The following is a 15,950-nucleotide window of genomic DNA, read 5'->3' as shown; positions in this document are numbered from 1 at the left end:
CTCTTGCTGACATATTTGTATCATCGATAGTCACAGGTGAGGTGCTGGAAGACTGGAGATTGAGAAATGTGGTGCTGGAAAAACACAGCAGGCCAGGCAGCATCCGAGGAGCAGGACAATCGACGTTTCGGGCATAAGCCCTTCTTCAGGAATGAGGCTGGTGTGCCAAGCGGGCTGAGATAAAAGGTAGGGGGGAGGGAATTTAAGGGAGGGGCGCTGGGAATACGATAGGTAAAAGGAGGTGAGGGTGAGGGCGATAGGCCGGAGAGGGGGTGGGGGCGGAGAGGTCAGGAAGAAGATTGTAGGTCAAGAGGGCGGTGCTGAATCTGAGGGTTGGGATTGAGATAAGGTGGGGGGAGGGGAAATGAGGAAGCTGGAGAAATCTACATTCATCCCATGCGGTTGGAGGGTTCCTAGGCGGAAGATGAGGCGCTCTTCCTCCAGGCGTCGTGTGGCCAGGGTCTGGCAATGGAGGAGGCCAAGGACCTGCATGTAATTGGTGGAGTGGGAGGGGGAGTTAAAGTGTTCAGCCACGGGGCGGTTGGGTTTGTTGGTGCGGGTATCCCAGAGGTGCTCCCTGAAACGTTCCGCAAGTAGGCGGCCTGTCTCCCCAATGAAGACTGGAGGTTGGCAAACGTGGTGCCACTGTTTAAGAAGGGCAGTAAAGACAAGCCAGGGAACTATAGACCAGTAAGCCTGACCTCAGTGGTGGGCAAGTTGTTGGAGGGAATCCTGAGGGACAGGATGTACATGTATTTGGAAAGGCAAGGACTGATTAGGGATAGTCAACATGGCTTTGTGCATGGGAAATCATGTCTCACCAACTTGATTGAGTTTTTGAAGAAGTAACAAAGAAGATTGATGAGGGCAGAGCAGTAGGTGTGATCTATATGGATTTCAGTAAGTGTTCGACAATGATCCCCATGGGAGACTGATTAGCAAGGTTAGATATCGTGGAATAAAGGGAGAACTAGCCATTTGGATACAGAACTGGCTCAAAGGTAGAAGAAAGAGGGTGGTGGTGGAGGGTTGTTTTTCAGACTGGAGGCCTGTGACCAGTGGAGTGCCACAAGGATCGGTGCTGGGTCCTCTACTTTTTGTCACTTACATAAATGATTTGGATGCGAGCATAAGAGGTACAGTTAGTAAGTTTGCAGATGACACCAAAATTGGAGGAGTAGTGGACAGCAAAGAGAGTTACCTCAGATTACAACAGGATCTGGACCAGATGGGCCAATGGGCTAAGAAGTGGCAGATGGAGTTTAATTCAGATAAATGTGAGGTGCTGCATTTTGGGAAAGCAAATCTTAGCAGTACTTATACACTTAATGGTAAGGTCCTAGAGGGTGTTGCTGAACAAAAAGGCCTTGGAGTGCAGGTTCATAGCTCCAAGGTAGATAGGATAGTGAAGAACGCGTTTGGTATGCTTTCTTTTATTGGTCAGAATATTGAGTACAGGAGTTGAGAGGTCATGTTGCAGCTGTACAGGACATTGGTTAGGCCACTGTTGGGATATTGCATGCAATTCTGGTCTCCTTCTTATCGGAAAGATGTTATAAAACTTGAAAAGGTTCAGAAAAGATTTTCAAGTATGTTGCCAGGGTTGGAGGATTTGAGCAATAGGAAGAGGCTGAACAGGCTGGGGCTGTTTTCTCTGGAGCGTCGGAGGCTGAGGGGTGACATTATAGAAGTTTACAAAATTATGAGGGGCATGGATAGGATAAATAGACAAAGTCTTTTCCCTGGGATCAGGGAGTCCAGAACTAGAGGACATAGGTTTAGGGTGAGAGGGGAAAGATATAAAAGAGACCTAAGGGGCAACTTTTTCACACAGAGGGTGGTATGTGTATGGAATGAGCTGCCAGAGAATGTGGTGGAGGCTGGTACAATTGCAAGACTTAAGAGGCATTTGGATGGGTATATGAATAGGAAGGGTTTGGAGGGATATGGGCCGGGTGCAGCAGGTGGGACTGGATTGGATTGGGATCTCTGGTCGGTTTGGATGGGTTGGATCGAAGGGTCTGTTTTTGTGCTGTACATCCCTATGACTCTATGACTCTATAATTGAATTGAGAATTGAATTGAATACCGAGGCACAGTGTAAAGCTTTGTCTCGCAAGCAATACAGACAGATCACAGAGTTAAATAGTATAGATAAGTAAATAATAGGTAAACAGCGGCAAAACAAAAACACAGGTAAGAGTTTGTGAATCCATTCAGTATTCTAACAACAGTAGCATAGAAACTGTTACAAAACTGGCTGGTGTGTGTGTTCAGGCTTCTGTACCTTCTCCCAGAGGGTAGATTTTGTAGCAAAGCATTTGAGAATGCTGGCGGCCTTTCCTTGACAGTGGGCCTGGTAGATGGAGTCTATAGATGGGAGGCTGGCCTTTGTGATTGTACGGGCCTGGTTCACCACTCTTTGTAGCCGTCTCTGATCTTGAATGATACAGTTGCCATACCAGGTAGTGATACATCCAGACAGAATGCTTTTAATGGCGCACCTTTGTAAGTTGGCAAGGGTATTCGCCGTCATGCCAAATTTCCATAGCTGCTTTTGTAACCATTGCGTCCACATGAAGAGTCCAAGAGAGCTTGTTGTTGATGATAACTCCCAGGGAGCCCACATTGCCCACAATGTGTTCTTTGATCCATGCCACATGGATCCAGCCACAGGAAGTGCTATGGCTGCCTGTTGCATGGATACATAGACAGGGTTGATGCATTGAAGAGAATTAAAGCCCGGGGACACTAGAAACCTCCAGCAGAAACTGAATGTTGTCCACGTGAAGACGACACAGCAAAATATGCTCCTCAGATGCTAGGAGGGTTGGTCAGCTAGGAGTGTATCAAGCTTGGTCTCATATCCTCTGGAAGCTCAGTGTAAGCACAAGGCAGACATTTTAATGGAGCTGTGTATTTTTCTGGAGCAGAACATGCTCTGATAATGGCCATCCCATCCCAGCATCAGCTAAATTGTAGGAGACTGGCTCATTCCAATTGCCCACAGGCAATTTGCGTGACATCTGCCAAATCTCAACTCACAAATGTATCAAAGATGTATCATAGCTTGGCACAGTGTGCCACTGTCTCACAGTGCCAGAGACCTGGGTTCGATTCCAGCCTCAGGTGACTCTCTGTGTGGAGTTTGCACATTCTCCCTGTCTGAGTTTGGCTGGGTGCTCTGGTTTCCTCCTCCAGTCCAAAGATGTGCAGGTTAGGGTGGATTGCCCTGTAGAGTTCAGCGATGTGTAGGCTGGGTGGATTAAACGTGGTGAAATGTGGTGTTTAGGAATAATGAATGTGGTCTGGATGTGATGCTCTTCAAAGGGCTGATGAAGATTTGATGGGTCTAATGGTCTCTTTCGCACTGTAGCCATATGCAATTTGTGCAATATCACATTGTTGGCCCCTTCTCCCTGTGTTTAGGCCAGTACTGAAACACAGGCATTGGGATTTCCAAGAACCTCTTTCTTCTTCTTCTTGGGCCAGGGCACCATAGACTGTACACACGTCATGTTGAGTGTATTGTAATACAGTTGAATTCACTAACAGTAAAGAGTTCCACTCCTTAATGATCATTGTTACCATAACCAACTATATTCTTGCTAACTCTGAACTTGCTATTTCATTCAGAGGGCTGAATATCATGTGAGGGTGGTTGCTGGGAGATAAGGTCTACCCTCGCCAACCATGGCTGATGAATCCTTTAAGGAATCTCCTGGCTGAGGCAGAGAGCAATTATAATGCAATGAACCTTGGCTTCAGGGCCATTGTGGAACAGATGAGGGGGCTGCTCAAGGGGAGAGTCTGATACTTGGCTAAATCAGGAGGGGTTTTACAATCTGGTTCCAATAGGAGTGTGTAGCATAATGCCGGCATGCTGTGCTCTGCATAACTGGAACAGGCAAAGAGGAGTGACCCAAATTCTGACAAGCCGGGAGAGAGGTAGCAATCTTCCGAGGACAAAGATAAGGGCTTTGAGCTAGATATAGATCAAGATTAAGTGCTCACTAACGTGTGAGAGCATCAGAGCTGGTCGGGAGTCAGTCTTGCTGCTGCATCCTTTGAGAAATCCATGGAGGAGGAGCTGATAACCAGAGGCAATGGGCTTTTAATGGCAGCTGGCAGTGGAGGTGCCATTGGTACTTGGTGAAGAGAAGAGAAGGAATTGTGGGTAGGAAGGTCACAGGGTTAGTACAGGTGCACAATCCTTTACTCAAAATGCTCAGGACCAGCTGGTTTTTGGAAGTCATAAATTTTCAAATTTCAGAGTAAGTGACAGTTTGATGGTGAAATTTTAAAACATCTTACTGGAGGAGCATGACTCACTCAGTAAAATGGGGCCTTGTAACAAAATTGAGACCTTCAGTGCTGGGTCATACCCCCACAATTCCATCTGAGTGACACGCATCGTGTGGGAGTGGACTTGGGTTAACTGTTTCCACATCAAACAACCCTGTTAATGGGAAAAAAAACTTAAAAAAAAAAGCCTTCAGACTTTGGAGCTTTTCAGATTTCGGGATTTCAGATAAAGGATTGTCTACCTGCACTGTAAGGGGATGAGAAGCAACTGAAGGGAGATGCTGTGCACATTGGCGAGACTGTTAGACTTAGTGGGAGGTATGGGCAATGGCAGAGTTAGGGAGAGAGTGGCACAGCAGAGTAAAGATGGTGTCATTTCCCTTGTGGAGTGCAGGGGATCATTCATCTTCGTGTGGTAGATGTTCCGCAGACTGTGGGCACCCCTTGCATTCTCCAACCAGGCTGGTAGTGACTGCTGTCGTGACTGTCCCTGGTTGGTCCTGAGTTAAAAGTATAAGCCGCCCCGCCACCTCTGTACCCACCTGGACTTCAAGTCCTTGTTGGCAAAGTGGTCTCTCTCCCTCTGCCATTTTTCTGTTCCAAAGTGCAATGGCGCAGAAGACTTCAGATGTTAGTTTCCCGCTCGCTGCATTTGTAATGGTGCGCAGCTTTGCTTTAAGTGTGGCACCCATAGAGTCTGCACCAGACGGTCCCCACAGCAGAAGCACTATGTGTCAGTGAGTGCACAGCTCAACGGGAAGGGAGCTGTGGAGGCCAATTGCATACCGAATGAGCCCATGAGTATAAGATTACATGACAGACATTGTCAGGGTTCCTGGAGAGATGCTATCTCAGAGAGTCATACAGATGTACAGCATGGAAGCAGACCCTTCAGTCCAACTCATCCATGCCGAGCAGATATCCCAACCTAATCTAGTCCCATTTGCCAGCACTTGGTGCATATCCTTCTAAATCCCTCCTATTCATATAACCATCAAGATGCCTTTTAAATGCTGCAATTGTACCAGCCTCCACCACTTCCTCTGGCAACTCATTCCATTCACGCACCACCCTCTGCCTGAAACAGTTGCCCCTTAGGTCCCTTTTATACCTTTCCCCACTCACCCTAAACCGAAGCCCTCCAGTTCTGGACTCCCCCACCCAAGGGAAAGAAAACCTTGTCTGTTTATCCTAACCATGCCCGTCATGATTTTATAAATCTCCATGAGTTCACCCCTCAGTCTCCGACCCTTCAGGGAAAATAATCTCAGCCTACTCAGCCTCTCCCTATAGCTCAAATCCTCCAACTCTGGCAATATCCTTGTAAATATTTTCTGATCCTTTGAAATTTCACAACATCTTTGGAACTCAGCGTACCCTTCATTATGTTGGAGCCTGTCTTGATACCAGAAACCTGGCTGTTCATGCTACATTCCCTTGAGAGTCCATCACCCCATACATTTTGCAAGTTAAAAATCACACAACACCAGATTATAGTCCAATAGGTTTAATTGGAAGCACTAGCTTTTGGAGCGCTGCTCCTTCATCAGGTGGTTGTGGAGTGCTCAAAAACTGCATGAATCCAGACTCGGTTAACTCATTTTTTAGATTAGAATCAATCTAAACATTATGGCACAGACAACAGCACACAGAGGTCTAACACCTTCAACACATTATCTGGGCCGACACCAATTGTAAAGTTAACCTGAGAATGTAGCTTTTAAAAAAGGTTTTGTGATTTACATATGAAAGAAGTGAAACTAACATGTTCATTCTAACAGGTGAGAGACTTAACAAACAATCAAGGTCTTTTTCAATGTATAATTTCAGTTACATCAAACTGTAAACTTTTGCTATAAATTCTGTGCCTTACAATTGTGTCCTCCACAACTACCTGATGAAGGAGCATCACTCCGAAAGCTAGTGCTTCCAATTAACCTGTTGGACTATAACCTGGTGTTGTGTGGTTTTTAACTTTGCACAACCCAGTCCAACACCAGCACCTCCAAATCATGACTACATTTTCCAAAACAGTATATTTGTTCGCCATGGGGACAGCCACAGGAGACTCCTGCACTACCTGCCCACCCCTCCTACCTTGCCTGGAGTTAACCCAGCTACCTGACTGGACCTGCAGCTTTTCTCCCTTCCCATTAGTGGCATCCATCACACCCCGAGGTGAAATGCCAAGTAATTACACAGCCAGAATGCCAGAGTATTCAGCCATAAACACCCTTCTCATCCAAGAGGACTAAATTACATTTTTCTGTTCAATTAATGTGCCCTCTGGTCAGTGATTCCGAAAGAATCCTGGTTAATGCACTTTAGAAAGAATGTGAAGGTGTCAGAGAGGTTGCAGAAATGATTTATTCGGATGGTTCCAGGTATGTTAGAGAATTGATAGGAATAATAAAATCCCATGTGATGGATAATAAAACTGAAGGTTTCAGTGCATTTGGAAATTAATCAACAATTGAACAGATTTTAATATATACTATATAGAAATAATTAAAGTAACTTAGAAACACTTGAGGAGCCTTTAAGCACAATATTTAAAGTGACAAATTGCTGTTAGTGAATAATCAACACTAGAATGCACCCTCTTAGTATAAGAATCTTTTTGGTATGAGTGATCATAACATGATCAAATTCACATTGAATTTGAGGGTGAGAAATGTGGGTCCCGAACTAGTGTCTTCAGCGTAAATACAAAGGCACAAAGACAGAACGAATGGGATACAAAAATAGGTTAAAGGGCAAGGCAATAGAGAAACAGCAGCAGACAATAAAGGAGATGTTTTATAATTGTGAGCTAAGGTAAATTCCATTGAGAAAGAGTGTCTGTGAGAAAGGGGCACCATTTGTGGCTCACTCATGGTAAATTCACAATGCAGTGTTACACAGCAGTTTTACTTTATGTCAATGCTGCTATTCTTTGGATACTGTTCGTATCTGGAGTCTGAACGTGGCTACAGTTAAATGCCTGAGACTCCTCAGATGACGCACATTCCATTTGACTTTACTTTGGAGATTGATTGGGACTCAACTGCCAAAGTGAGGCTCCACATTTCACATTCACTGGAGCAGTTTCCACTTTGCAAGTCATGCAAGCCTGGAAAATGTGGATCCGTCATTGGATGAAGAACCTGCATTAGCTTTACCACACATGGAAATTGAGAATATTTGGCAAAGTTAGGAAATCCATGAATTCACTCGACAGAATCAATTACTGGGATGTGGAACGTGCTGCCTGAAAGGGCAATGATGCAGAATCAATTATAAATTTCAAAAGGAATTTTGATGCCTGTTTGAAATAATTGCAGGGCAATAGGGAGACTGGGGCTAATTCTAACAACTCTTTCAAAGAGCCAGCACAAGCATGATGGATTGAATGGCTTTTTCTGGTTTTTTGAATCTATGATTCCACAATGTTTGATCAGCGAAATGATCCATCTAACTCAAGCTCACTCAGTAGATTGCTTTATGCTATGGTATCTACTTATTTCTGACAAGTGCCCACAAGCTCAGTACTGCAATTGTCTACCTTTCAGGACCTGTTCACACTGATTTAGGCACTTAACAGTGCAACTTGGCTGATTTATATAGTAGCTTTGACAGAACATAACAATCCCAGAATACAATAATCTTGATTGTTACAAACAGTTTGAGGGCATATCATCAAGCTTAGAAGAGAGAGGGTAAAGAGACAGCTTCCATTCAACTGCACAGAAGGTGGTGGGCATCTGAAATGGACTGCCGAAGGCAGGTTGTAGGGGGCTGATTGCATCAGAAATTCAAGACTGAGTTGGATAAGGGCCTGAGGGAATCACTTGATAGACTATAATGCGCAATATCGCAGGCGTGATATTTCTAAGATGCTTTGACCCGTCAGCTGATCAGTCGCTATCGTCCTTTGCATTCCCATAGACCCCTGTCTTCTTAAGACACAATTACTGTGTGCTAGGGAAATCATTCTGCTTTTGCCAGCAGCCTGTCACTTTTCATTGATTTTAGCATTTCCTCATCTGAGGAGTAGTTTAAAGAATATAAAGTAATCCAACTCAATGGAGTAGAAATTCAGGCGACGCAAAAGAAGCAGACAAGTTTGGAGGAAAAATAACTTTAAATTGTTCAATCATTTGTTTTTCTGTGGGATTCATTCTATTTTTCCATCATTATAATTGTACTGTGGAAGAAATTATGGAAAGTGTTGGTTAAAGTGGTGCCAGAAAATTTTGCTTTAATCTTAATGGAAGTGCTCCGAGCATGATTAGGGTAAATATTATTCTCTCTCTAAATGCATTAAAGTCAGTCAGAAAACTTAAAGAGCTGCTGACAGGAAACAGATTAACTGCTGCTGGCAATGCAGTTTTCTAAGATTTTGACTTCAGTTTCTAGTCTCAGGAAGTCAACAGAAGAGGGCAGGTCGGCACTAAGAACAAGCCTTGTAACAAAGTCACCTTCAGAGATGAACTTTGATTGTGAAAATTCAATGCAAATGACATTCTTATCTTTGGCCAGCAGATGAGGCTACAGCTTTATTTATATGGACCTATATATATTCAGAGAGCAAGAGATTGTTTTGTAATTGGAAGACAAGGATATTGCAAATAGAATTCTTAGAATGCCTAAGGGAAGGATTGAAAGGATTTGCATTTGTATACAACTGCAACTTGCCTCCCCAGAGCACTTTGACATAGCTCGACTTCATTAGGGGCTTAGTAGACGCAATTATCAGGAAGAAATTCGGATTCACATAAAGAGATACAAGCACGTTGGCCTAAAGCATTGTCAGAGGCAAGGTTCAAATAGCTTAAAGGAGGAGAGGGAGAGATGATCGTGCTTTAAGAAGAACATTCCAGCTTAGGGCTTGAGTAGCAAAAGCATAATTGCCAATGGTGGCGCAATCACAATGGGCATGGATGAAAGGCAAGAAGATAGGACCCTGTAAATGGCTTCATAGCCAGTAAATTATCTGTGAATAGCAGTTACAGCCATTGGACAGTGTATATTGTGGGGGTCGGTTAGCTAGTTTCCAATGCAGTGTGATACCAACAGTGCAGGTTCAATTCCAAGTTAAGGTTACCATGAATGTCCCATCATGTCAGCTTCACCTCTTGCCTGAGGCATGATAACCTTCAGGTTAAACTCACCACCAGTCATCTCTGTCTAATGAGAGAGTGAGACTAAGGAGACTTTACTAATGATACCGCAGTCTACATCCAAGAAAAAAACATTGCATACTTGTAAGAAAGGTACAGTAATAAGATTGAACTTAATTTTCATATGATTTGTATAAACCAATTTGACAAATGTAGCCTGGAGGATGAATACATAGAGTGTATTATGGACATTATCTTAGAACTATATGCTCTAGAACCACGCAAGGAAGAGGCTATTTCAGACCTGATAAAGCATCACAAGACATTATTAATTAATAATCTTGTGTTAGAGGATCCTTTCTTCAAGATTTTTTCAGATTTGTTCATGGAATATGGGTGTCGCTGGGTGGAGCAGCATTTATTATCATCCATAATTGCCCCCTGACCTGAGTGGTGTGTCAGGTCTATTTCAAAGAGCAGATAAGAGTGAACCACATTGCTGGAGTCACATGTAGACCAGACCAGTTAAGAATGGCATTTTCCTTCCCTGAAGGGGATATGAGTGAACATGATGGGTTTTTAATACAATTGTCAATGGATTCACGGTCATTGTCAGACTCTTAATTCCAGATATTCATTGAATTCAAATTCCACAATCTGCCATGGTGGGATTCAAACCCATGTACCCAGAACATTACCTTGGTCTCTGGGTTAACAGCCAGCAATAACACCACTAGGCCATCACCTTCCTCTACAATTATACAATTTTGTATATGACATCACAGTCGAAGACACATAACGCATCCATGTAATAAGAAAGAAGGGAGTAAGAAAGTTAAAACTATCACAAACCTCAGAGAAATAAGGACCAAGAAAATCCAACTCTGGGTGTAATAACCTGAATCCTTGGGGCTTAAAAGAAATGGCTGTCGAGATAATGGATATTGAAATTACTGAATGGAAGCCAGTATCCCGTCACCAAGTCACCTTTTATTTACACATGGACAGCCCTTGACTTTAATACTGCCTTACTCAGAGTCAGCTATTGGAGTGGTACACCCCTTTTTTTTCACTTTTTTTAACAGTGATAGTAACAGCTGCCCGTGCAGCTGAACACAGCTTCAATAAGCCAAAAAAAACCCAGGAATGTCAGGCATCCTGTTCATTCTGAGAGCTGGCTCTGAGGGTGCTGGTTCAGTGTGGAGTGAAGGGAAGGACTCTGCTCTATATAGGGAAGAGGAGACTGATTTTTTGTTGTTGTTGGTTTCTTTGCAGTAAGGGGGAGTTTTATTTTGAAGTTCTTTTGTTTCTTTATATTGTTTACTGAGTTTGTTTGTTTGTTTGTTTTCTGGGTTTTTTTTGGCAAACCCCTTTTTTTTCTAGAAGTGAAAAGAATGTCTGACACTCCCCATTTTTTTTCTTAGCAAAACCCCTGACACTCCTGTTTATATTTATTTTGTCTTTTATTTACACGTGCACAATACTTGGCCCTGCTCTGCCTCCCTCACAGCCAGCTCTCAGAGTGAGCAAACCCCTTTTTTTTCCATTTTTTTCCTTTTTCATTTTTAAATTTTTTTATAATTAACCCCCACACTACCAGGAAGAAAGGAAACACCCGAGTGGCCAGTGACCAGCAGTGCCCTTCACGTCAAAGGGCAATGCTGTGTGATCAAACAGTGAAGGGGAGGGCAGGGACTAAATCAAAATAGAGTTGGAGGGGGAAAACAAACCCTTTTTATCTGTTAGCCAAAGCTCCCTGATTGGACCATATTAACAGCCCCAATAAAGAAAGTCGTATTGTATGAGGTCGAGCTGGCTGACTTCGTTACAATCACCACATATATAATCTATCAATATTCTCAGGGTTCGAGAATGGTTCTACCAGATTGGAAAACTGGCAACATATTTACAATGAGAGCAGGACAGAAAGTAGGAAATGATGGATTGGCATTAACTTCATTCAAGAAGTATTCAAATCTATTATCAAAGAAGCAGTAGCAGGACATTTAGATATTTATCTTGCAATCAGGCAGAGTTAACATGGTTTTGTGAAAAGGAAATCATGTTTGACCAGTTTATTAAAGCTGCTTGATGAAGTAACAAGATCGACTGTGGGCGGCACGGTGGCACAGTGGTTAGCACTGCTGCCTCACAGCGCCTGAGACCCGGGTTCAATTCCCGACTCAGGCGACTGACTGTGTGGAGTTTGCACGTTCTCCCCGTGTCTGCGTGGGTTTCCTCCGGGTGTTCCGGTTTCCTCCCACAGTCACAAAGATGTGCGGGTCAGGTGAATTGGCCAGGATAAATTGCCCGTAGTGTTAGGTAAGTGGTAAATGTAGGGGTATGGGTGGGTTGCGGTTCGGCAGGTCTGTGTGGACTTGTTGGGCTGAAGGGCCTGTTTCCACACTGTAAGTAATCTAATCTAATCAAAAAACCCTGTAGATGTAATGTATGCAGACTTCCAATTTTCATTAGGTGCCACATAACTTCAGAAGGAAAGGACTCATGTTTTTTGCAACTGAACACCAAAAGTCAGGATAAATGGATCATTTCAGAAGGGCAAACAGATTCACAGAATCATAGATTCCCTACAGTGTTGAAGCAGGCCATTCGGACCATTGGGTCCACAACGACCCTTCAAACAACTTCCTGAACAGAACCACTCTCCTACCCTATCCCTGTAACCACGCATCCCCCCCCCCCCGGCTAAACAGCCTAACCTGTCTGGGCATTATGGACAATTTAACATGGCCAATCTACTTAACCTGAACATCTTTGGATCTATTGGGATTGGTGCTGGGTTTTCAGCAACATATGATCTTTATTTATGACTTGGATGAAGGGAAAGTCTGTGTTATCAATAAAGTTGTTGACAATAAATGAATACACAAGAAAATAAGTTGTGAGGAGGATACATATAATCTGCCAGGGTTATGAGTTTGTTCACCTTAACAGGAACAACATAAAAATCGTGTTAGAGTTAAGATTATGCCCTACAGTGTGGAAACAAGCCCTTCGGCCCAACAAGTCCACACCAACCCTCCAAAGTGCAGCCCACCCAGACCGATTCCCCTACGTTCACCCCTGACTAATGCACCTAACACTACGGGCAATTTAGCATGGCCAATTCACCTAACCTGCACATCTTTGGACTGTGGGAGGAAACTAGAGTACCCAGAAGAAACCCACGCAGACACAGGAAGAATGTGCAAACTCCACACAGATAGTTGCCCGAGGCGGGAATTGAACCCAGGTCCCTGGTGCTGTGAGGCAGCAGTGCTAACCACTGAGACACCGTGCCACACTGAACGAAGAGAGATTGCAGAATGCAGAGCTAGAGAGAGAGATCTAGGCATTTTTGTATGTGAACCACAAAACATTAGCATGCAGCTATAACAAGTAATTAGGAAGGCAAATTAGGGTAGAACAGGGGCAAGAATGGCTGTTGCAGGTTCCAGGGTTTAAATGTTTTAGTAGGGTCAGACATGGGGGTAAAAGAGGGGGAGGTGTGGCATTACTTGTCAAGGATAGTATTACAGCGGTGGAAAGGACGATGGAGGAAGACTTGCCATCTGAGGTAGTTTGGGCTGAGGTTAGAAATAGGAAAGGTGAGGTCACCCTGTTAGGTGTTTTCTACAGGCCTCCTAATAGTCCGAGAGAAGTAGAGGATAGTATTGCGAGGATGATTCAGGAGAAGAGTGAAAGTAGCAGGGTGGTTGTTATGGGGGACTTTAACTTCCCAGATATTGACCGGGAAAGCTATAGCTCGAGGTCGTTAGATGGGTTGGTGTTTGTCCAATGTGTGCAGGAGGGTTTCCTGACACAATATGTAGACAGGCCAACAAGAGGTGAGGCTATACTGGATTTGGTTCTAGGTAATGAACCAGGCCAGGTGTTAGACTTGGAGGTAGGTGAGCACTTCGGGGACAGTGACCACAACTCGGTGACTTTTACTTTAGTGATGGAGAGGGATAAGTGTGCACTACAGGGCAAGAGTTATAGCTGGGGGCAGGGAAATTATGATGCGGTGAGGCATGACTTAGGATGCGTGGATTGGAAAAACAGGCTTCAAGAGAAGAATACTAATGATATGTGGAGATTGTTCAAGGAACAGCTACTGAGTGTCCTTGATAAGTATGTACCAGTCAGGCATGGAGTTAAGGGTCTTGTGAGGGTGCCGTGGTTTAGTAAGGAATTGGAATCCCTTGTGAAAGGGAAGAAGGCGGCATATGTAAAGATGAGGCGTGAAGGTTCAGTTGGGGCGATTGAGAGTTATAAGGTAGCCAGGAAGAGAAAGCTAAGAGCAGCGAGAAGGGGACATGAAAAGTCCTTAGCTGGTAGGATTAGGGAAAATCCAAAGGCTTTCTATAGGTATGTCAGGAATAAAAGGATGACTAGGGTAGGTATCGGTCCAGTCAAGGATAGTAGTGGGAAGTTGTGCGTGGAGGCGGAGGAGATTGGAGAGACACTAAATCAATACTTTTCGTCAGTATTCACTCAGGAACAGGACACTGTTGCTGGTGTGAATATTGAGTCACAAGTGATTAGAATGAATGGCATTGAAGTATGTAGGGAAGAGGTTTTGGGAATACTGGAAAGGATGAAAATAGATAAGTCTCCTGGGCCTGATGGCATTTATCCTAGGATCCTCTGGGAAGCTAGGGAGGAGATAGCAGAGCCATTGGCCTGGATTTTTATGTTGTCATTGTCAACGGGAATAGTACCAGAAGACTGGAGGATGGCGAATGTGGTCCCCTTGTTCAAGAAGGGGAGTAGGGATAGCCCGAGTAACTATAGGCCAGTGAGTCTGACTTCTGTGGTGGGCAAAGTCTTAGAGAGAATGGTAAGGGATAAGATTTATGAACATCTGGATAGGAATAATGTGATCAAGGATAGTCAGCATGGTTTTGTGAAGGGCAGGTCGTGCCTCACAAACCTTATTGAGTTCTTTGAGCAGGTGACTAAGGAGGTGGACGAGGGTAAAGCAGTAGATGTTGTGTATATGGATTTTAGTAAGGCATTCGATAAGGTACCCCATGGTAGGCTAATGCAAAAACTACGGAGGTATGGCATTGAGGGTGCATTAGAGGTTTGGATTAGGAATTGGCTGGCTGGAAGGAGACAGAGGGTAGTAGTTGATGGTATAGGTTCATCTTGGAGTGCAGTTACTAGCGGTGTACCTCAAGGATCTGTTTTGCGACCATTGCTTTTTGTTATTTTTTTTAGATTAGACTTACAGTGTGGAAACAGGCCCTTCGTCCCAACAAGTCCACACCGACCCGCCGAAGCGCAACCCACCCATACCCCTACATTTACCCCTTACCTAACACTACGGGCAATTTAGCTTGGCCAATTCACCTGACCCGCACATCTTTGGACTGTGGGAGGAAACCGGAGCACCCGGAGGAAACCCACGCAGACACGGGGAGAACGTGCAAACTCCACACAGTCAGTCGCCTGAGTCGGGAATTGAACCCGGGTCTACAGGCGCTGTGAGGCAGCAGTGCTAACCACTGTGCCACCGTGCCGCCCACTTAATCTTTATAAATGATCTAGAGGAGGGGCTTGAAAGCTGGGTGAGTAAGTTTGCGGATGACACAAAAGTCGGTGGAGTTGTGGATAGTGAGGAAGGATGTGGCAGGTTACAGCGGGATATAGACAAGTTGCAAAGCTGGGCAGAAAGGTGGCAAATGGAATTCAATGTAGCTAAGTGTGAAGTCATTCACTTTGGTAGGAGTAACAAGAAGATGGATTACTGGGCTAATGGTAGGCTACTTGGTAGTGTGGATGAGCAGAGGGATCTTGGTGTCCATGTACACAGATCTCTGAAAGTTGCCACCCAGGTAAATAGTGCTGTGAGGAAGGCATATGGTGTACTGGGCTTTATTGGCAGAGGAATTGAGTTCCGGAGTCCTGAGGTCATGTTGCAGTTGTATAAGACTCTGGTGCGGCCTCATCTGGAGTATTGTGTGCAGTTTTGGTCGCCATACTATAGGAAGGATGTGGAGGCATTGGGACGAGTGCAGAGGAGGTTTACCAGGATGTTGCCTGGTATGGTAGGAAAATCGTATGAGGAAAGACTGAGGCACTTGGGGCTGTTCTCATTGGAGAAAAGAAGGTTTAGGAGAGATTTGATAGAGGTGTACAAGATGATTAGGGGTTTAGATAGGGTAGACACTGAGAACCTTTTACCGCTAATGGAGTCAGCTGTTACAAGGGGACACAGCTTTAAATTAAGGGGTGGAAGGTATAGGACAGATGTTAGGGGTAGATTCTTTACGCAGCGGGTTGTGAGTTCATGGAATGCCCTGCCAGTTGCAGTGGTGAACTCTCCCTCTTTATGGTCATTTAAGCGGGCATTGGATAGGCATTTGGAAGTTATTGGGCTAGTGTAGGTTAGGTAGGATTCGGTCGGCGCAACATTGAGGGCCGAAGGGCCTGTACTGCGCTGTATTTTTCTATGTTCTATGTTCTATGTTCAAATGGTATGTTTGTCTTGGGGAACGGAGTCAAAAAGTAGAGAAATCTGGTTACAACTGTACA

This window comes from Hemiscyllium ocellatum, chromosome 42 (assembly GCF_020745735.1).
Source record: "Hemiscyllium ocellatum isolate sHemOce1 chromosome 42, sHemOce1.pat.X.cur, whole genome shotgun sequence".
In the NCBI taxonomy this organism is placed as follows: Eukaryota; Metazoa; Chordata; class Chondrichthyes; order Orectolobiformes; family Hemiscylliidae; genus Hemiscyllium; species Hemiscyllium ocellatum.
This window is presented reverse-complemented; position numbering follows the sequence as displayed.